Below are 22333 nucleotides of genomic sequence, written 5' to 3' on the forward strand. Positions count from 1 at the left end.
ATATCCGAACCGCCCAACCATTTATGAGATCATTTTACAGCCTGAGGTAAATGAGTGAAATCCAAAGTTCAAGTGGACCCCACCATTTAAATAGTGGACCGTGTCATCCACCGTTCAAACTCCTAAGGGCCACGAAAATTTTAAATTGTTTTCATTTCATCTATCTCTATGATAACTTATGGATATGTCGGATCTCAAACACATAAGGGTGGGCCCGCTTGAGGCCCATCTTGATATGTATGAGGCTCATATGATTAGGCCCATCTTGATGTAATTATAACCCATCCATTGAGGCCCACCTGATATACATAAGGCCCATGTTATGCGGCCCATTTATTGTATATAAGGCTTATGGGTCGAGGCCCAATTGGATGAACACAAATCCATTACAATGTATGACTCTTCCATGGTTTGTGTAATGATGTTTATGACAGTCGTGCCTTGGGAGCAATGTTGGTTTGACGTCTACATTGTAAGAATGATGTTGGTTAAATGTCCCCATTATGATTCTCCCTAGGGCCAATTGTTAGGCCCATACTTGTAGGCCGTCTAGGCCCATCTTCATTATGAACAACATCTATCACCATATAACATGTTTAGTATAGTCTCATGATTTATGCTTATACGCATCATATGTATGCTTGGTATGAGGAGTGATTGACCATAACATATGCCTTTGGGCCTGTCGTTTATGGGCTCCCGGATAGGTGGTGTTGCCCTACATGAGCGCACGATACGCGCAGGATTGCTGCATGATTAGATAGTGTGATTCATGCATTTGCATTATGTGATATGGTACTGTACGCCCTAGCGACATTAGGGTCGTAGCCTCCACAGACGTATCGTAGTTGGCAGGATTGGATACCGAAAATCTTGTTCTACATGGGGTGCTATAGATATCCCTGGGTGAAAGTCCCTAAACTCTTATGGTACCAGGAGGTTGCTCCAACGTCTAGACCGAGTGAGTGCATGAGCGCCGAGTGCCGATTACCAGAAGGCCGTGCTTTCCATTGTGTTGTGGTCGGTTGGAAGGGGGTGCAACCTTATCCGCCCGAGAGGAGGGGGCAAAGATAGGCTGAGTTTGACCAGCTCAAGGAATGAGTCCGCTATCGACGAGCCGAGCCCGATATTGGCAGGCGGATAGTGAGGTCTCTTCCACTCGCCTTATTGCACGCGATGGGGTAGCAATTTGGTTTGGAGTGTACTAGACCCCTGTGATATTCTAGATTTGAGCTATATTGATATGTGGATTTAGATGAGGATTCGTATGCTTGACTTACATCTCGCATCGCATGGTCTTGGTATGGTCGACATCATTTATGCCTTGCATCGCATAGCCTTGGTACGACTAATGGTATTCATGGACTCATCAGCATTTTCTGTATTACTTTGATATTGCATAATTACATTACTACCTTGTGCACACACTTACACCACCCTCTAAGCTTTCCATAAGCTTATGCACAACCGTTGCGTGTAGGTGACGTTGGAACGCAGTAGCGCTGAGGCAGGAGCGCTTTGCAGATCATAGTGAAGCTTTTTGTACATTATCATTATATTTCCCTTTATGCTCATTATACTTATAAAGTTTTTGATCATAGTGGAAATGTGATGGAGTTTTTGGTTGTTGTTTGTGGGTTATGCCTTTGTTTATGCTTATTACAAATCAAACTGATATTGAAAATCCTCCTCGTAGCATCCTAGGATCGGAACCTGACGAATGGGCATTGGGAGCCGAGAATGGGGTACTATGGAGGTTGTCGGGGCTGGATTCGGTGATCGAAAATTTTGTTAGCCCGGTTTCCGAGTTTGAGGCGTGACAACCACACCTATGATATGGTGAAGTGGATACTACGTTATCAAAGAGGCTCATCTAGTTTGAGCCTATGCTATGATGATGAAAAACATGTTTTAGAAGGCTACATAGATACAGATATGGCAGGTGACATAAACTCCAGGAAGTCTACATCGGGGTTCATGTTCACGTTTGCAGGGGGAGCGGTTTCTTGGTAAAGCAAGCTATAAAAGGTCGTAGCATTGTCGACTACAGAGGCCGAATACATTGCAGTCACGGAGGCATGTAAAGAGATGCTTTGGATGAAGAGGTTCCTACAGGAACTTAGCCTGAAGCAGGAGCAACACGTGGTCTATTGCGATAGTCAAATTGCTATACACTTGAGCAAGAACTCAAGTCAGCACTCCAAGTCGAAGCACATAGAGATTAGGTATCACTGGATCATGGATACTTTGGAATAAAAGGTGTTACAGCTTAAGAGGATACACATGGACGATAATGGGTCAGACATGATGACCAAGGCTTCACTTAAGGGCAAGTTTAAGATTTGTAGAAATTAGGCTGGCTTGAAGAAAGTGGATTCTTCCTGAGTCGAAAAGGGAGAGATTTGATGGGGATTTTCTCCTCATTGATGGGTTCGATGAAATCGAACCAGTTTCGATATCATCGATAATTGTTGAATTTTTTACCGCTGGTCGCTGGACAGTTTTTTGGTCCTGTTGATATCATCGATGGACTTTAGATGATATCAAAGGCTGTCATCGAGGGACCTTCGATGACATCGATAATTGTCGGAATTTTCACCCCTGGTCGCTGGACAGTTTTTGGTCCTGTTTCGATATCATTGAAGGACCGTCAATGATGCGATGATATCAAAGTCTGTCAATGAGAGACCTTCGATATTATCGAAGAGTTACGCAAATGCGATTGTGGAAACGTAGATTGTGCGAATTTTGTTTCCTATTTGGATTTTACCTCTTTCTATTCTTATATAAAGGGGTGTATGCAGGATTGTGGTATATTTCAGGGTATTCTAGGGTTTCCTAAAGCTTTGTAAGGGTTTTGCTAAAGGGCTTAGGGTTATCAAAGGTGTGAGAGAGAGAGAAAAAAAGAGAGAGAGGAAGCTTGTGGAAGGGAGGCTATGCTCGTAGAGGTGATCTACCATATCTCAGTGCTTCCACGTCCTCGTAATCGGTGAGATCTCTCTATCTTCTTTGTTTCTCTTATTATTTATCTACTTCTGCGTGAGTGAAGAAAGTTTGATCCAAGCGATGTGTGCTTGTGATCGGTTGTAATATTCTGCTTTATAGTAGATTGTTGATCTGGACGAGGTTTCGTGGTTTTTACCTCTTTGAGGGTTTTCCACATAAAAATCCTTGGTGTGGTTTGGTTTATGTTTTGATTTAGTTCATTGCATTATTATTCCATAATTTTGGTTTGTTTTGGGAGGTTAGATCCTAAGGTTTTTTACAAGGCCCCCAACGGTATGTCATTCTTAGAACTCCTTATGCAATTTTCAAGCAAAATCTGAGTAATTTGATAAGGTAAGGTAGTTGAATTTTAGCTTTTGAATACTGGTACAAGATCTGTGATTGAAAACTTGTAGTAATTGGGATAGACAAGAACATAAGAATTTTTTTTTTTAATTTTTAAATTTTTAAAAAAATGTTGAATATATGTCTAATATCAAACAGACAAGAACATAAGAATTTTAGACTTGTAAGCTCAATCAGGTGAGGATTTCGCACATGTTGGAGTTGTGTCAAATCAGGCTCAAACACGAGGGAACATGGTTTGGGCATTAAATCAGATTACTCTATTCGGGTCATTAAGAGCCCAGGCAGCCTGACCTTGTAGGGCTAGGTCTGAGACCTTGAACTTGGCTTGGAGGCTAGGTCTAGTCCTGAAATCTAGGCCCGCTGTCCAAGAAGGGCCCATGCCAAATGATGAATGGTGGGGCCCACTCCAACCATCAAGTGAGCCAATGATGTATTAGAAGAAATGATGGTTTAAAGATACTTACGTGGGTTCCCGGTTCAAAGACACTTGTTGGATACTAAGTCATGTTTTAATTATGCAAATAGATGATGACATTCATTTGATACTTCAAGTAAAATTCTTAGATTGAACTAATTAAGAGCTTTGATAGTTTAATTCATTTCGCTATAGGGTTAGCTACCTAGCTTATGTATGTCCAAGCTAGGGACATGACATTTTTCTGCCTGATTAGGGCTTAGGGGCTGTGGCTATGCTATGGCTAGCAAACCCAACCCCACCCTAGCCCAGCCCTACTTGCCCCTAGAGCTGGGCATCGAGTCAAGTTAAGTCGAGTTAGGGTTGACCCAACTCGACCTGGTTTTGAAATAGATCTGACCCGAACTTGACCCAAATTTGACCCGACTTGGTACCGAGTCCAGCATGCCTGGCCTGATTTGAGTTTGGCCGGGTTTAGCCTAGACTAATCCGGACCGAGTCCAACCAAGTCATAGGTACCGAGTCGGGTCGAGTTGGCACCGAGTTGGGTTGGGTGCAACGGGTATTCGTAGGCTGAAATCACAACTCAAAACCTAGTTGCACCTGCCAGAATTGCAGCCTCTCCATTAGCTACATGTCATCTTAGATCTGAAATGTCAAATATGAGATTTTATTTTATTTTTATTTATTTATTTATTTTTAATATGTACAAGTCAAGTTTCAGATTGAGTCGAGTCAGTACCGAGTTGGATTTTTGGTCAAGTCGAGTCGAGTTTCTGGGTGACCCAAACTCGACTTGGTTTGAGTTCGGATCGGATGAAGTCTACTCGGTTTGAGTTGAGTCAAGTCTAAAAGTGAGGCACGTGTGCAAATCAGTATGTGCATGCCTTTTTCTTATCGAAATGATTCCATTGATATCTCCACCGCCATCAATGCCGGCACTTTCTCTATTTAAGATGTGGTTCTTCCTACTGCCCGCTATCCTTAAGTGTTTCCCAATATCTCTAGTTCATTAGTGCCATTATCAAAATGGCATATGAACCTTGGCCTGGCTCCTTTGGTGCTTCTTTAGGCTATCCAGCTAAAGAGGAGCGGCTAAGCAATCAACTTATTGGCATGCCATCATTGTGGTGGGTCCTACTTAATGGCTAAGTTGAACGGCACACACACAACATGGTGGGTGGGCTACACAAGGCAATAACTTATAAGCAAGTGAAAAATTATATAAATATCTTTTACATAAAGATGAATAAGTATAAAGCTTAAGTGAATAAATTATATATTAAGCTTACTCTACAGAGACTTACGTCTTTAAGGGCCTATTTGGTACAAACTTATGTGTGATTGAATTGCATTTAGTGAGACATAAATTCCATCTGGCAGATTTCAAAATCCATTGCATCTATGGCCCTCTTATTGATGCATGTGTTTTATCCACGCTGTCCATCCATATGCATCCTTTACATATGATACTTGTTATGGGGAAATCCGACCCGGACAAGTTAGACCAATTAGTGAAGGTTCGAAGGTTGGAAGGAAGGCCTCGGAAGGAGAAAATCATGTCGGACACGAGCAGACCTTTGAACTACAACCCTAGGCTGACTGAGAAGAGCTCTCGTCCTCGTCCTCGTCCTCATCCTCATCCGAAGAAGGTTGGTCGAGTCGAGCTCTCATCCTCGTCCTCATTCAACATACTCCAACCCCAATAACTCAACTATGAATCCCGACTTCTAATGCTTAGTCGCGGACTCGGATAGGACGAAGTTTGAGCCTGGATGAAGATACTTCGAGTACCGAGCTGAGAAACCAGTTCGAATGTGGACATGGCTGAAGATCACGCCTAGAGATACCCTTCATTAAGACATGATGTGCTACACGATCCAAAGATCGTGGAGTATCTTTACGATTGCAATATCCGCTTGATTGAGTAGATCATGCCGAGATTGATGAACACGATCTACCCGACCCACAGGTATAAATACCAGGGGACCCGATTGCAACAGGTATGCAATATCTCACACCCTCTCTCTATATTACACGACTTAGACCCAGATTCCTTAGCTAACCTAGGCATCGGAGAGTCCCCTGTTTAAGTCAGGGTCTCCTTTGCTCACATTTCTGTGTAGGAACAGGGCCTGTTCAAGTTTCGTGGCATTGAGTGGAGGCTGGTCCAGATTTTGACCTCAACAATATTCAAGTTGCATATGAATACAGGTGAATAAAATCAGTTTTGAATGTAGTCCATTGATTATAATTCCAGCATCCACCGAACATTGGTTTTACATAAAACAATGTTTTTTTTAAGGAAGATTTTGATTCAAAACATGGAATTGGATTGTCCAAATGGTGTTGATTCCATATAATGCAATAAAATGCATATTTCCAAACAGGCCTCAAAGGGCTGTTTAGAACATGGGACTAAATGATCAGATCATTAAGAGCTTTACATCTAGGGTTAGCAAAGGACCCTACATCTTAGGTAGCCTGATCTTGGAGGGTTTGAGTCTGGGACCCTAAACTCGGTCTTGAAATCTAGGGCTAATGTCCAGGTGGGGTGCATGCCAAATGATGAGTCATTGACCCAATCCAATCTTCAAGTGAGCCACTGATGTATCAAACAATTATACCAGTTTAAATACACTTACGTGGGGCCCATTCAACACATGGTTTAAAGATACTTGTTGAATACCGGTCATGTTTGGATGATTCAATTTGATAATATAATTTGTAGGAAGGTACAAACAAAATTCTTAAATTAAAGTAATTTAATTAAACCTTTGATCATTTATCTCATTTCCCTGTAAGCGGTAACCTTGATTATGTATGTCTAAGTGAGGGATAAGGCCTTTTCAGCCTAGTTAGGGCTTAGGGTGTTGGGGCCTACTCGCGACTCCAAACAGTCTTCATGCATTGTTAGTAACGATTTAGTGACTCAAAACAGTCTTCATTCATCATTAGTAACGATTTAGTGAGGCATGTGTCCGTGATTCTTGGTGCATGCCTTTTACATGGCCAAATGATTCTATTGATATGTTTGTCACCATTAATGCATGGTTGTCGATTTCCTGGCGCTTGCTCTATATAGGATAAGGTTCATGCATTTATGAGTAATAAAGAGAGAGAGGTAGAGATGAAGAGTAAGAAGGTTACTTTGCTCCCCATCCGCCTTTGCCCGCTGTCAGAATGAACTCCCTTCTGGTGACAATGGAGTTACTAACATTAGGACTCCACTCTCAAGGATAATGCTGGAAGGTGGACTACGCGGGAACAATGGCTGTTCCGGTTCCTCATGCAATATCCTGAACGACCCTTACTGTGGTGGGTGTTCTTACATTCTGGTTGGTATTTTGGTTGGGGTGTGCACTGGGTCCTGTTGCTAAGTGTACGTGCATGTCGACCACTTAATGGTGATCAATGTTTTATTGTTGGAAGATGTCTTAAATCTTTTGTCCGTGATGCTCGACCAGTCGAGGGATTGACTCAACCAGTCGAAGGGACCTTCGACTCGAATTCTAGCAACGATGTATTTGAAAATTTCGGGACGCTCGACCAGTCGAGGGACAGGCTTGACCAATCGAAGGGGTACTTCGACCAGTCGAAACCTTGACTCGACTAGTTGAGGGTTACACAGATGGTGTGCGGTTTGTGTGCGGATTGCGTAAATTTGAGACGGTTTCTAGGGAGGTGAGTAAGTAGGGTTTCCTCATCTATAAATAGGAGTCCTTAGGGCCATTCTCTGGTATGGTAAGGCTTTCTAAAGGTATTCCAAGGGTTCCTAAAAGGGTTTTAGGGGTTCTAAAGGGTGTAGCAAGAATGAGATTCGAGGTTGTTCGAATCGGGTAAGTCCTTTCTCTTTGTAATTTCTATTTTCATAGTGGAATTTTGTCGCTTCGTGCCATGGTTTTTTCCTGAAAGGGTTTTCCAAGTTAAATCTGTGTGTTCTCTGGTGTTTGCTTGGTGCCATTGGATTGCTATCCTAGATCTATATTTATGTGATTCCGCAGACCAAATCCCAACAAGTGGTATTAAAGTTATCGTTGGGGCACAGATTTAAATCTGAGGGATTTACATCAATGGGAAGCACTAGGTATGAGATTGAGAAGTACTCAGGGAAAAATAATTTTGAGTTATGGAAGATCAAGATGATTAGTTCCTTAATCAAGTAAGGCGAAGATGGTGCTCTTGAGGAGCGAAAGTCTACTATGACTGATGATGATTAGAATACTCTTGATAAGAAGGCTTTATCATCGATTTATTTATGTCTCAAAGATGAAGTTCTCTACAATGTCATGAGGGAGAAAACTACGACTAAGTTGTGGGCGAAGTTAGAGGATGTCTATGCGAAAAAAGTATCTGAAAATCGTCTACAATTGAAGTGACAGTGGTATAACTTCAAGATGGCAGAGGGTGGAAATCTGGGGGCTCACATCAGCAACTTTAATAAATTGGTTTGCAGATTGCTGGATATGGAGAAAGTGATGAGAGATGAAGAACAAGCATGTATGTTACTGAATTCTCTTCCAGCGTCGTATAAGTCATTCAAGGACATAGTGTGCACCACGAATAAAACCCTGAGTGTCGACACCGTTATCTTAGCCATTCAAGGGAAGGCCATGAGAAAGCTTAACGATGACATGTGGACATCTTCTAATGCACTGTTTACGAGGGGCAGGAATTTTGAGCAAGATATGGAGTCTTTGAGGTCAAGATTCAAATCCAAGGTAAGGGCAAAGGAAAGTTAAAATGCTGGAATTGTGGGATGGAAGGACATATGAAGAAGGATTGTACAAGTCCTAAATCTAAGAGAGAAGAATTTGAGGCTTCATATAGGGAGGCCAATGCTGCCATGTCAAATGGATCGAATGGATGTGATGGTGATGTTTTGTCTGTGTCTACGATCAGACACTTTTACGATGATTGTAAGGATGAGTGGATTCTAGACACAGAGGCATCTTTTCACATAACTTATCATCGGAGTTGGTTTGCCAGCTACAGGGGTGCGATGGTGGACAGGTGTTTATGGGTAATGACATTGCCTGTAATGTTGTGGCTGTTGGTACGGTGCGCATCAAGATGTTTGATGGGACAGAGCGTACCCTGACTGATGTGAGGCACATTCCTAACATGAAGAAGAATATGATTTCTCTTGGTGTACTTGAGGCAATGGGTTGCAAGTTCACAAGTATTGATGGTTCTCTTAAAGTATTCAATGGGGCACGGGTAATCATGAAAGCGCAACGACTCGGTAATCTTTACAGGTTGATTGGGAACACTTCAACAGGTGGAGCTGCAGTGGCTATAGTGGATTCCACCTCTGCACGTAAGTGGCATGCTAGGCATGACCACATGAGCAAGCAGGGCAGGAAGGATGTGACACGCAGACAGAGATACGGAGCAGGTGGAGAAGCCATATGTGAGAAGAATCAAACAGCGTAATCACAAGATATTGGCGAGATACATGAACGACTCTAATATCGCAGGGGATCCATTTTCTATTCATATGGCTTTAGGTGAGCCTGGTGCTGATAAGTGGAAGGTGACTATGTACGATGTGATGGACTCGTTATACCAGATCGACGTATGGGTGTTGGTGGAGCTTCTAGTGGGCCGGGAAGCGGTTAGATGAGGTGGATCTTTAGGAGGATACAATATAGATACAGAGCGAGGTTGGTAGTGAAGGGTCATGCTCAGAGAGAAGGGATCGACTTCTCAAAGATATTCGCGTCGACGGTATAATAGGTGTCTATTAGATTCGTGATTGATGCTGTTTAGCCAATGTGATCTTGAGCTGAAAAGGATGGATGTAGAGTTTGCACTTTTACACGAGAAATTGGAAGGGCATATCTATATGAAGTAACCAGAACGCTTTGAAGTTAAAGGGGTTGAGAAAAAGAGTTTGCAGGACGTTGTGGTACGACCTGTCGCCTAGGCAATGGTTTGATTCCTTGATGGTGAGTCAGGAATTATATGTTGATGACATGTAGATTGCCAATTATGACATATCTGAAATCAATGTAATGAAGACTCGGTTAAGTGGGACATTGAGGATGAAGGATTGAGGGGCTGAAAAGATGGTTCTCGGCATTGAGACTGAAAGGGGAGTAGGTTTTAGTAATCACAGGTAGAATACCTTATGTAGGTATTGATCAAGTATGTGATGGACCAGGCAAAGCCGGAGAGCGTTCTCTACGCGTCTCTCCTCAAGTTTTCCTCAAGACATATTCCCAAATAGATGAGGAAAAGCATGAAATGTCTTATGAGCCTTATTCGAATGCGGTTGGCAGTGCATGTCATGGTTTGTATTAGACTGGTTATTTCATAGGCTATCGGTGTTGTGAGCAAATACCCCGACAATCAATATTGGATAGCGGTGAGATGGTAAGAAGATTACGCCTTAACTTTTGAGAAGACATGAACAAAGTTGGAAGAGTATGTGGATTCAGATTATACAGGCAGTGTGGATAATAGAAAGTTGACTTCAGGTTACTCATTTGTACTAGCGGGTGGAGCAATTAGTTGGATGTCCATGTTATCCAACAGGTGCTTGAGGAAGGAGGCTTAACACTGGAGAAGATTCATACCAGCATAAATCTGAAAGACATGATCACCAAGGTCGTTTCTGCAGAGAAGTTCAAGTTCTGCGCAACTTCTTTGTGCTTGGCGATGATGTAAAAGAAGGATAGAGTATGTACGAGAAACTATGATGCGATGTGTAGATAAGAGAAGAGGTCAAAAAGCTACATGATTGAAGATTTAAGACACGGTGAATATTGTTGTTGGAAGATGTCTTAAATCTTTTGTCCGTGATGCTCGACCGGTTGAGGGACTGGCTTGACTAGTCGTAGTCCCTTCGATTGGTCGAAGCCTGTTCGACTCAAAGTCCAGCAACGATGTATTTGGAAATTCCGGGAAGCTCGACCAGTCGAAGGGGTCCTTCGATCAGTCGAAGCCCTGGCTTGACTAGTCAAGGGTTACGCAGACGAAGTGCGGTTTGTGTGCGGACTGCGTAAATTTGAAGTAGTTTTTAGGGAGGTGCGTAAGTGAGGTTACCTCATCTATAAATAGGAATTTGTAGGGCCATTCTCAGGTATGCTAAGGCTTCCTAAAGGTATTCTAAAGGTTCCTAAAAGGGTTTTAGTGTTTCTAAAGGATGTAGCAATGGTGAGATTCGAGGTTGTTCGAATCGAGTAAGTCCTTTCTCTTTATAATTTTTATTTTTATAATGGAATTTTGTCGCTTTGTACCGTGGTTTTTCTTGAAAGAGTTTTCCATGTTAAATCTGTGTTCTCTTGTGTTTGCTTAATGCCATTAGATTGCTATCCTAGATCCATATCTATGTGATTCCACATACCAAATCCTAACATGCTTTACCATACAATAATATCAATGACATAAAATAATGACAATCGTATCTATGTTGTGTCACTGTCTAATGGAAGTTAGCTATGGGTTCATATCCTATTTCTATGTTTTCTTATAATAGTGATGGGTGTTCTTGCATTTCAGTTGGTATTTTAAAAGGTAAGAATATTATTAAAGAAAACACAGCAAGAAACCAAACGGGAAAAATAAAATAAAATACAGAGAAAATAAGCTAGAAGAAAATAGAACAGAGCGGAACCCAGCCCAATCCTTAGAGACTCAGGGAAAACAAAAATCAAGGAACCCAATATATGAAGAAAACAAGAACCCTCAAGAAGACCTCGGCTCACAAGACTACCATTTTTAAAAAATTAATACCCCTATTGTTTTCTAAAATTATCATTAAAGATTGAATTTGAATAATATCTTTTCCATAAAAGTGAAAGAGGAGCATTATTGTGCAAGCTTATTGAATTTGAATAATATCTTTTCCATAAAAGTGAAAGAGGAGCATTATTGTGCAAGCTTAATTCAATTATAATGAGGTTGGTTTCATTTGGACACGCTTAGGTGATCTAGGCCGTTGAAAGGCATCAGACCAATAGTCTGGATAAGATCACCACTCCATCGGCCCCATTTTTCTGGAGTTAATGGTAGATCGGATAGAATGCTTATCTCACCTCGAGTGAGGCTTATGTAATTCTTCCAATGTGCATGGATGGAAGACTCGACGATACTGTCCTGAGTCGGTCAGGACTTCACCTAGTCAAGGTGTGATTCACGCGAATCCGCCGAGTCAGGTATATTTCCACGGCTGAGTTGTGGTGCCAAACTGTAATGGACTCAACTTAATCAATTCGACTCAGATGAGTTGCCGAGCGAGTCGCTCGTTGAGCCTTATAGGTCACCAATGGGCTAAGTTTTTGGCTGTTGGGGCCCATCCAATCTTGTTTCTAAAGATCCACTTTATAGCCATGGATTGGATTGGTTCGGAACATCTGCAGAGCATTGTTTTCGAGCTTTGTCATCAACCTTGCGGGTCACAATATGGACAGTCTAGATTGACCAACTTACATGCCTCATGTAGGGTGGATGATTTACAGGAATTCAGACCGTCCAAATTGCCAAAAATTATACTAAGAAGCTGATGATAACCATCTGATTGCCCTTTCGAAGTTGGACCACTAACTCTTTAAGGACCCATGGTTTGGATTGCTTGATCAATGTTATTTTGGAGATATATTCTAGATAGGTTGTGCCCACCAGAACTGGAGAAGTAAACTCGGCCAAATTTAGAACTCACAGCAATAAGCAAATGCCAATAAAGCATGCATAAGTACATACGGATTTTACAAGGAAAATCTCTAGCAGAAAAAAACCACGTTCCAAAACTACGAGCAATCACTATACAAGTGAAAAGTACAATAGAACGATGCACTTATAATTTTAAAATCCCTCATTTTCTCCTCTCCAAACTCTGAAAATGACTTGGCCCCTATTAGAGTTCCCTAATCCACTCTTGTGAGTCCATAATTGGTTTATCCAGGTCATTGATCTAATGACAACCATCATGGATAATCCATACATTAGGCATATGATATGGACTCATCCTCGTCCGGTATGCTCAGCGTCACATACTGTGAGTTCACGCGGGAGTGTCTGCCGCTCTGCGTCAGGATCCTGTTGCTCCTCGGGAAGCTTTCACAGTCTTCGGCATCATCCTTGCACTTCATCCGTAAGTGGATTGGCTGGTGTACCACGCACTGGTGGTAAACGTCACAAAGTTCTGTGGCGCCCACCACAAGGTATTTGTTATGTCAAACTGTCCAGAATGTTGCAAGGCTTGAGCTCAAAAATAAGATTAATCCAAAGATCAATTAGACCACACTACATAAAGCAATGAGAGATTGAACGTTCATGGGGTCACAGACATGTTGCAAGGCTTGAGCCCAAAAATAAGACATCCAAAAATCAAGTGGGCCACACTGCATAAAGCAGTGAGAGACTAAACGTCTATCATTGAAACCTTCATGAGTTCACAGAAGTATTGGATCAATCTGATATTTGATTTTTCCGTTTATCTATGTCTATGTAACCTTATGAATAAATTAAGATAATAAACCCCGCAAATGCTTTACCAAAGAAATCATTGTTCCCCTTGTGATTCGTGATGTGGTCCATTTAAACTTTGGATATAACTCATTTTTAAGCTTATGCTCTAAAATAATCTTGCCAAATGGATGAATCAGTGTGGATATAATAAATACAACATTGTGTGGATATAATAAATGCAACATTGTGGGCCACGAGACTTTGATTTCCATGCGGTGTTGGGCTGAGGACCTCAGGTGCTCCTATTTGCATGCCACCTACACACCACTGAGATTAGTAATGTGTGGTACACCAGCCAATCCGCTTCCACTTCAGCCATGCGAACGCTGCACCAAACAACTCAGTGGCTCACTACTGATCAAGATTGGACTGGGGCTGGGGCTAACTGATTCATAATTTGGCATGAACCAAGCCTTAGACACTAGGCCTAGATTTCAAGACTAGACTCAGCCCTCATGCCAAGTTTAGGGTCTCACACCCTGGCCCTCCAAGGTCAGGCTGCCTAAAATCTGGGGTCCTCTGCCAGCTCTAGATGTAAAGATCTTGACTGCCCGAGTAATCTGATTTAATGTCTAAACTATGTTTCGTTCCATTTGAGCTTAATTTGATATAATTCTGAAAGGTGTAAAAGATGGAATTAAGATTTAGTTATATAGAATTCCATTTGGTCCACTGTAAATTTCACTTAACATTTGAAAAAGATGAAAATGATTGAATTGATGCATATGCATATGTATGACCGGCATCAATTGTGACATCTGATCTATTTATTACAACTTCATGGCCCACCAAACATAGGTTTTACTTCATGTTTTCCGAATGAAGAATTTTATGTCAAACATAGGATTGAATGATCAAAATATCGTAGCATTTATAAACATATTATCATTGTGCATTAATAATGTTAATTTCACTTAATGCAATCTAATACCATTTAGCCCTGCGTTCCAAACAGCCCCTACCCATTTTAAATACACTTGCGTTGGGTCCCATTCAACACATGGTTTAAAGATACTTGTTGGATACTAGGTCATATTTCAATGATTCAAAACTGATGATGCATGGAAATTTGTAGGAAAGCACAAACAAAATTCTTAAATTAAACTAATTCAAACTGTTGAGATCATTTAACTCACTTCCCTGTAAGTGTTAGTAAACTTAATTATTAAGGTCCAAGCGAGCGATGAGGCCTTTTCAGCTTGATTAGGGCTCAGTGGTTGGTGCTAAGCAATGGCCGACCATGGCTCCACCCCAGCCCAATCTAGCCCAAGCCAGCCCGTTGCCACCCCTACGTGCTACCTGAAATGGGTTCATTCATTGTTAGTAACGATTTAGTTAGGCACGTGTCCAAAATACTTTGTGCATGCCTTTTCCTTATTGAAACGATTCCATTGATATCTCCGCCACCATTAATGCACAGGAGTCGGTTTCGAGTGCTTGCTCTATATAAGATAGGGTTCTTCTTGATGCAAGCTATCCTCTGAGTTTTTCCTAGGTGCCATTATCGGCATGGCACATGATGCAAGCTATCCTCTGAGTTTTTCCTAGGTGCCATTATCGGCATGGCACATGATATAGAGCCATGGTCTAACTCCTTAGGTAGTTCTTTAGGCCATCTAGCCACAGGAAAGCGGCTCAATAATCAATCTATTGGAATGTGTGGTGTTGGAAAAGAAGGCCGACCTTTGCTCACAGCAGAGAAGGATGCTTACCATTTACTGTAAGTATGCATTTCTTTCAATTCATGATAAGTCCTAACAAATAGATGGTTCAAATGGACAGTTCTTTTATTAGCAATCTTGACCGTCCATTTTATAGGCCAACGATCTTAGGGTTAGACATTTCTAATGCAGCATCTGATTTTATTTATTTATTTATTTTTATTTTTTTAAATTATTGCTCTATTGTTTTCTAAAATTATCATTAAATTTGGAATTTGAATACTGTCTTTTCCATAAAAGTGAAAGAGGAGCATTATCGTGCAAGCTTTATCCAATTACATGATCATTACAAGCTTGTGGTGAGGTTGGTTTTATACTGGACAAACGCCACTGTGATCTAGGCCGTTGAAGGTGGGGCCCACATGATGGGCAACCCACATAAATGGTGGGCTCCATGTGATGGGCAATTAATAATGATGGCCCCACATGATGGATGATCCACATCAAGGTGGGTCCCATATAATGGACAGTCCACATCAAAGGTCGGCCTAATGATGAGTGGCCCATATCCAAGGTGGGTCCCTCCTGATGGACAGCCCATATTAGAGGTAGGCTGATATGATGGACGGTCCACATCAAAGGTATCTCCACATGATGGGCAGTGGAGATATACACCAGACAGATTATGTCCCCCATTTGAATGGTTTGGATATCCATAAATATACTCTCCAGTCAGGAACTTCGAAAGTTCTTACCGCAGGACACATCTTGCCAACGGTTATGATCACTGCACCGTGGGGCCCACTCGTACAAAGCGAAAGACACATGTTGATGCAGTGAGCATTTTACCATGGGAACGGATTGGCCACTCCCCTGCCACCAGCCAATGGCTGATGGTCGGTGCTCTGTGGACCCCAACATAATGTATGTGTTTCATCCATGCCGTCCATCTATTTTTCTAGATCATTTTATAGCACTGCCAAAAAATGAGATATATCCCAATCTCAAGTGGACCACATTACAGGAACAGTTTTGAATGAACGTCGACCATTACAAACTTTTTGGGGGCCACAAAAGTTTTGGATCAAGCTCATCTTTGTTTTTTCCCTTCATCTGGGTCTGTATGACCTAATCAACAGATTAGATGTCAAATAAACAGTACAGTGGGCCTTAGGAGGATTTTAATGGTGGATATCCAATCACTATTGTTTTCCTGTGGCGTGGTCCACCTGAGATTTATATCCCTCTAATTTTTGGGATCTAAGCCCTAAAATCATATGTAAAAATGGATGATACACATACATCATGGTGGGGCCCATATAGCACCGACCATATATATATATATACCTCTTTTAAAGTTTCGCTCTGATCATAATTTTAATAGACAAGATGCTTTCTCCATGGGCCAGGTGCACCTAATCCGTACATGTGAGGCCCATAACTGATTTATCCAGACCATTGATCTGATGATCCCATCGTTGATAATCCGTACATGTAGGAATTAAGTACGATCCCATCTCTGTCGAGCATGTTCATCCTCAGGTGCTGCGGGTCCACACCGAAGTGCCTTCCACTCCGCGTCAGGATCCTGTTGTTCCCCAGGAAGCTTTCACAGTCTTTGACGTACTCAGCATCGTACTTCAGTCATTGGAAGTCTGCATCCAACAACTCGGCACTGAGCTGCAGATGGATAAACCAAGGTGAAATATTACACCATATAACGCCTCTGATATCCAAGGACGCGACTTGCCTGTACTCCGGGATTGCATGGCTCCCCTGTAACCCGAAGCTTAATGGGCCCCACCACAACTTTTGTGTTATATCCACTCCGTCCATCCATTTCCTCAGCTTGTTTTAGTACGCGAGCCCAAACACAAGGGAGGGAGATCCAAAACTCACATGGACCCAAATATGATATAACAATACCTTGACTTTGTGAGTCAACTCACTGAGTCAGCGATAAAAACAACGACAACTAGTGTCTACGTGAGTCAAAAGGGCTAGATGGAAACACCCACCGTTGACACTATCATCCAACTCGTTTATAAGGTGATCCTCACATGGTTGAAGGGAACCCCAGTTCAAAACTTCAGTGGTCCCACTAAGGTTTCAAAGGTGGGCGTTGAATCCTCACTCGTGTAGCCCACTAATTGAATTTTGGATCTCCCTCGTGTTTGGGCTTATAATCTAAAATGAGCTGAAGAGACAGATGGAGGGAGCCGATATAACATAAACATGATACTGGGCCCCACAGAGATTTGGGTTACAGCAGGTTATAGGCAAGTCCCGTCCCACAGTGTGGTAATCCGGGCCCTTGTTCTGATGGGCTCCATTTTCTGAGAGGAACACTCGGTTCAGAGGCAACTGACTGAGGGAAAAATTTCAGCATACAGCCCATCCACGGTGGGGCCCAGTGGATCAACGGTTTTGATCACTAAATCGTTGGCCCGATTTTACTGATCAGGACGCACCCATGGACAATCCTCTACAACTGCCGGGGACCTGGTGGCCCACCTTTGATTGCATGAACCCAAAGAAGCCGTGATCGATAAATCGATCCTAATCATCGAATCAACTGTGATGATTGCCACTTGCAATCCATTTAAATTAGATCATTTTGTGGGCCACAAGCGATCCAAGCTGGGCCGTCTAGTCAATTTAGGTGCGACCCACCTTAATTGATTTTGTAACATTATCATGCTGTACAAGTAGTAGTTTGCAGAGTATACCAGTTTCTAAAAGCGTGCCCATTTCTGGCCATGCGGCCCATTGTTCGGCAATCAGGACCATTGGTCTGTTGGCCCCACCATGGAAGGGCCATTCCGCAGAATTTCGCATATTGGAACATCCCACCCACAGATCTTGAGCCTTTTCCCGTTCAGAAGATCTGTTGCTGTATTTCTCCTCTTAACAATGCACTTTCTGGCAATGAATTGAAAGGTTGGGATTGTTCACCAAGGAAATTTCTGGGGAATGGTCCATCTAGTGTGGAGGACCCAACGGTCTGGATGATCCAGATCGAACACAGGGCCCCACTTTTGTACAAAATGAAAAACCGAGTATCCTATCCAGGGAGGTTAATATCATGCTCACCAGCAAAGGTATACTGAAATGAAAGGCTGTGCTTATCAGGGTGAAATTTCCTACTCTCGCCGGCAAAGTTGCAGAAGGCGGTTAGAAACTCAGGCAATCTGAAGATGGGGTTCTTCTGCACGGCATCCTTCGTACCATCGACGCACAATCTGTATGATCTTGCACGCCTCATGAATCGTTGCATGAGAGGATCAAATGCAGTTGGTGAGGAGCATGGATGCCAATGAAACCAAATATAGGAATTTTTCAGCCTGTGATTGTGAGTCCAATAACAGGGAGTTTTTAGGCCTCTGTTATCATCAGTCGACAGCATGTATCTGGTGCAGCCAGTGCATATAAATTGCATGCAACATGTATCATCCAATTGGAGCATGGAAGGATACAACCGCAAGCAACAGACAATTCAAAGCAAAAAATACTAATAATATGAGAAGGTAGAATATCCTGAGTGGACACATTTTATGAATTACAATCCAAATCGCAATGTATAAATTTTAATATATTTAAATTATTACAAGCGTTAATATATTCTTGTGCATAAGTTATGTATGTGACTATGTTATCGGGCCCTCTTATCTTTTTTTTCTTTTTTTTAAATTTTTAAATTTTTATTTTTATTTTTTATTTTTTATAAACACACGCACCCGTCACACACACCCATGCATGCCGTAGTGGGATTTCACCACCTATGGGTATCGAACCCAAGACCTCATGTTGAAACTCCTCAGAGTCTACCACTGAGGTTATAAGGACTTGAACCCACTGATGCTCTTAGCATGCGTGCTGGTTTTTTAAATGCGGACAATCAAATCAAATCATCTGGTTTTTTAAATGTGGACAATCAAATCAAATCATCGATGTGGATGGCCCATTCTTCCCCTTCTTTTTTCCTTTAAAAAAAAAAGAAAAAGGATTGTTAGTAAATTTTCACACCGGTTAATAGATTATGTCATATGGATCTCCATTTAGATATCTTCAAGTTTTTACAATTAGTTATCTGCACAATTGAATATTGTTGGATGATCAATATCTAACTTCCAAAATGGAAGGTTCTCTCATGCCTATCCTAGATAAGGAGAAGAGGAAAGTTTATGCAAAAAAATCCCATAGCAAGGCTATGGCCATGCTAAGAGAGACATATGCACAATGGGCAACACAGTGTGGGCATTATGAAGAAAATCAATCTCTTTCTCCTCTCACTTTTCTCTCTTTAACTCTCCTTCTTATAGAGTGCAATGCCAAGTGAGTTTGGGCATTCAAAGTTGCTCTTCTTGTGCTTCTCTCCCTTTAAAATTGATTATATTCTTGAGGAATTATCGTCTAGAGAGAGACACTAGTTATGATGCTCCATCCTACGTGATTTTCCACCTCAATCTAAATTTCATACAAATGCAAGTGACAGATCATAAGATCTCAACTATTGGAATTATTGTCATATATGGGGAAAACATTTTACCAGTTAAAATAAAATATTAACAGTTGAAAACACCTGCAAAATAATTTGGAACCTTTGGAATACTAGCTAGTACCAATGGAAAAACCACCAGATAGATGGTTCGATCTATTAGATCTTATCGCTAAGAGTATGGTTAGGAGACTATAAATCTCTTATTGGATCATATGGACCTTGTTTGCATCTTAATGTATAATACCAAAAATACCCACATGTGAGCCATTCCAATTGGCTCCATGAGGCAGGCCAAATCACACTATATTAAGAGCTTGAACTCATCATACATCCTTATCCCTAACAATTAGTTAAAACTAACAGACATAAATCTATCAAAACTCATGCTTGATGAATTTTCTGGTCTAGAGGTTTGAATTGATCCTTGTTGCAAGTGTCCAATAGGTCTAATAAGCAATAACTTATTTTCTTGGTACTCTTACACACCTAGGTGCTTAAGAATTTCTATTCAAAACCTAACAAGAATTAGATTTGGATATAAACAACAATTAGTAGAGAAAGATACACAAGATATACGTGGTTCATTACAACATGATTACAATCGGAGGCAAACTCTTACAAATTATTTTACTGACAAATAAGGAGAGCACAAGATATGAGAGAGACAATGCTTAAATACAACTAACAAATAAGGAATATTTTTCATCTTTTCTAATATATCAAGAGAATTTTTGGAAAAATCATCTCACCATTTTCAAACAAGCAAGAAAACCTTTTGGGAAGATCATCTCACCCTTGTTCTTAATCTTTCCGGTACATAGTCTTCTCTCCTCTCACATGTACTGGTAATAGAGAAGACCTTTCTAAGCTTTAATGAGAACCATCTCTTTACCTTTTATAACATATGCCCTGGCTGCAAGATATAATTTAAAAGAAAATCTTACTATTGAGAAAATTACCCTTAAAGTTAAAATCAATAGGCTATTACTAACAAAGAATATAGACAGTAAAAAAGTAGGGCCCATGGCGTAGATTTACTGTTAAAAAAAAAAAAAAAAACTTTGTAGATTTACAAATTAAGTGAGTCACAATTTACAAATTAAACGCTCATCGAGAATATTGACCGAGTACACTTAGCTGTCCATTTATCAGGACCTGGATATGAATGGACCGGATCTCACACTTACATACAACATGTCGAGTGCTCTAGTCCAGAAAATCAGCATGGCCAATTAAAAAATGTGGGCTACCATATCTACTTTTTTCTTTACTCGTGCATGTACCGGATGGGTGGATCAACCTGAGTTTTGTGCCAGGCATGCTTCTCTGTGGCCCAACCTGATGAGTGGCTCGGTTCTCAGATAACAATTCTTACAAGGCTTTGTTAAATGGAAACTATAAAGGGTGGCCAGGGATCTATATTTGGCATTGAGAGTCAGCATGCAAAATCAACATACATTATGGGATCCTTGCTATCAATTATGCAAGTTCCATTCCAGATATGGTCTGACCCGAAAAATCGGCTGGTCCACTCTTCACGTGGGCTACACACAAAAGAGAAAAATAGATGGAATAAAATTACCCAACTTTCTAAATTTTGTGTACAAGCAAGGCTGTGAGAGCACTCACAATTTTAACGGTGGGAGATCCATATATGGTTACCTTTTCTTATGTTATAACATGCTATATATATATATATATATATATCATGTTATAGCATATGCATGGAATTGATTATAAGCCTACAGAACCTTTCCAGTACAGACCACATGCAGAGTTACACACAAAGAAGAGGAGAGGCTATATTAAGTTCCTGGCAAATTCTAATAATCAATACCGCTAACGTGAGCAAAATCTACGCCATGTACACGAGTCGAGTCGAGCCGAGTATCGCACTACTCGTACTCGGCTCTTAATGCCCGAGTCGTACTCGTACTCGACTCTACTCGGCCAATGAGCATGGACTCCCTGCTCGTACTCTACTCGCCCGAGTACAAGCCGATTACGAGTAGATAACGAGTCGAGTCGAGTCCAAGTTTTCGAGGCGAGTTCGAGTACGAGCAGAAATTGGTCAGATTTAAGGCCATCCAAAGTCCATATTTTGGACAAATTTGTAGGCCGTCTAACAGTCCAAAAATTGGACAGATTTAAGGCCATCCTCGCTGTCCAAAATGGACAAATTGTGGGCCTTTCTCATGGTAAAAAATTGGAAAGATTTGAATCACATTAGGCATACAATAATAAAAAGAAAAAGAAAGTATGGATAAGGATTAGGGACTCATACTCTTTGCGGACGAGTAGGGTAGGGACGAGCGTGAAGGGCAAGGACAACGGATGAGTAGGGCAGGGACGAGCGTGCAGGGCAGGGACGACGGACGAGTATCTCCACCCTTTGCGTGCAGCGGACCAGCGGTGCAGGGCACCGGACAGGCCACAGGGACGAGAGAGAGAGAGGGAAGAAGAGGGACGGCCGGACAGGGGACAGGGGAGGAGTGAGAGAGAGAGAGAGGGAAGAAGAGGGACGGCCGGCCGGTCGCTGGGGGAGAGAGAGAGAGAGAGAGAGAGAGAGAGAGAGAGAGAGAAGGGGGTTTTCGTTTTTGAACGGGCGCTGTTTGAAAACGACCCAAACGAGTAGGGTTTTTTTTTTAAAAGCGAGTTATATATACGAGTACACAAGTCGAGTACGAGTCGAGTACTTCTCAACTCGTACTCTACTCGTTTTCTAAACGAGCCTTATAAACCCGCTCGTACTCAGCTCAAAATCACACGAGTTGAGTACGAGTCGAGTATTCCAAGTCGAGTCGAGCGAGTACTCGAGCCTTAGTCTGCTCGTGTACAGCTCTAAAAATCTTATACACAAAGAAAAGGAGAGGCTATATTAAGTTCCTAGCAAATTCTAATAATCAATACTGCTAACATGAACAAAAT

General features: G+C 41.6%; 1 long non-coding RNA gene across 1 annotated transcript; it reads left to right on the forward strand.

Annotated features, from left to right (window-relative positions):
• Positions 1-14800: 14800 nt before the first annotated feature.
• On the forward strand, positions 14801-18494 carry LOC131234880 (uncharacterized). The gene is made up of 3 exons (XR_009165824.1): positions 14801-14963; positions 16403-16604; positions 17845-18494. It is a non-coding gene; the product is annotated as an uncharacterized LOC131234880 (long non-coding RNA).
• Positions 18495-22333: the final 3839 nt, after the last annotated feature.

The sequence above is a fragment of the Magnolia sinica genome, chromosome 19, assembly GCF_029962835.1.
Source record: "Magnolia sinica isolate HGM2019 chromosome 19, MsV1, whole genome shotgun sequence".
NCBI lineage: Eukaryota > Viridiplantae > Streptophyta > Magnoliopsida > Magnoliales > Magnoliaceae > Magnolia > Magnolia sinica.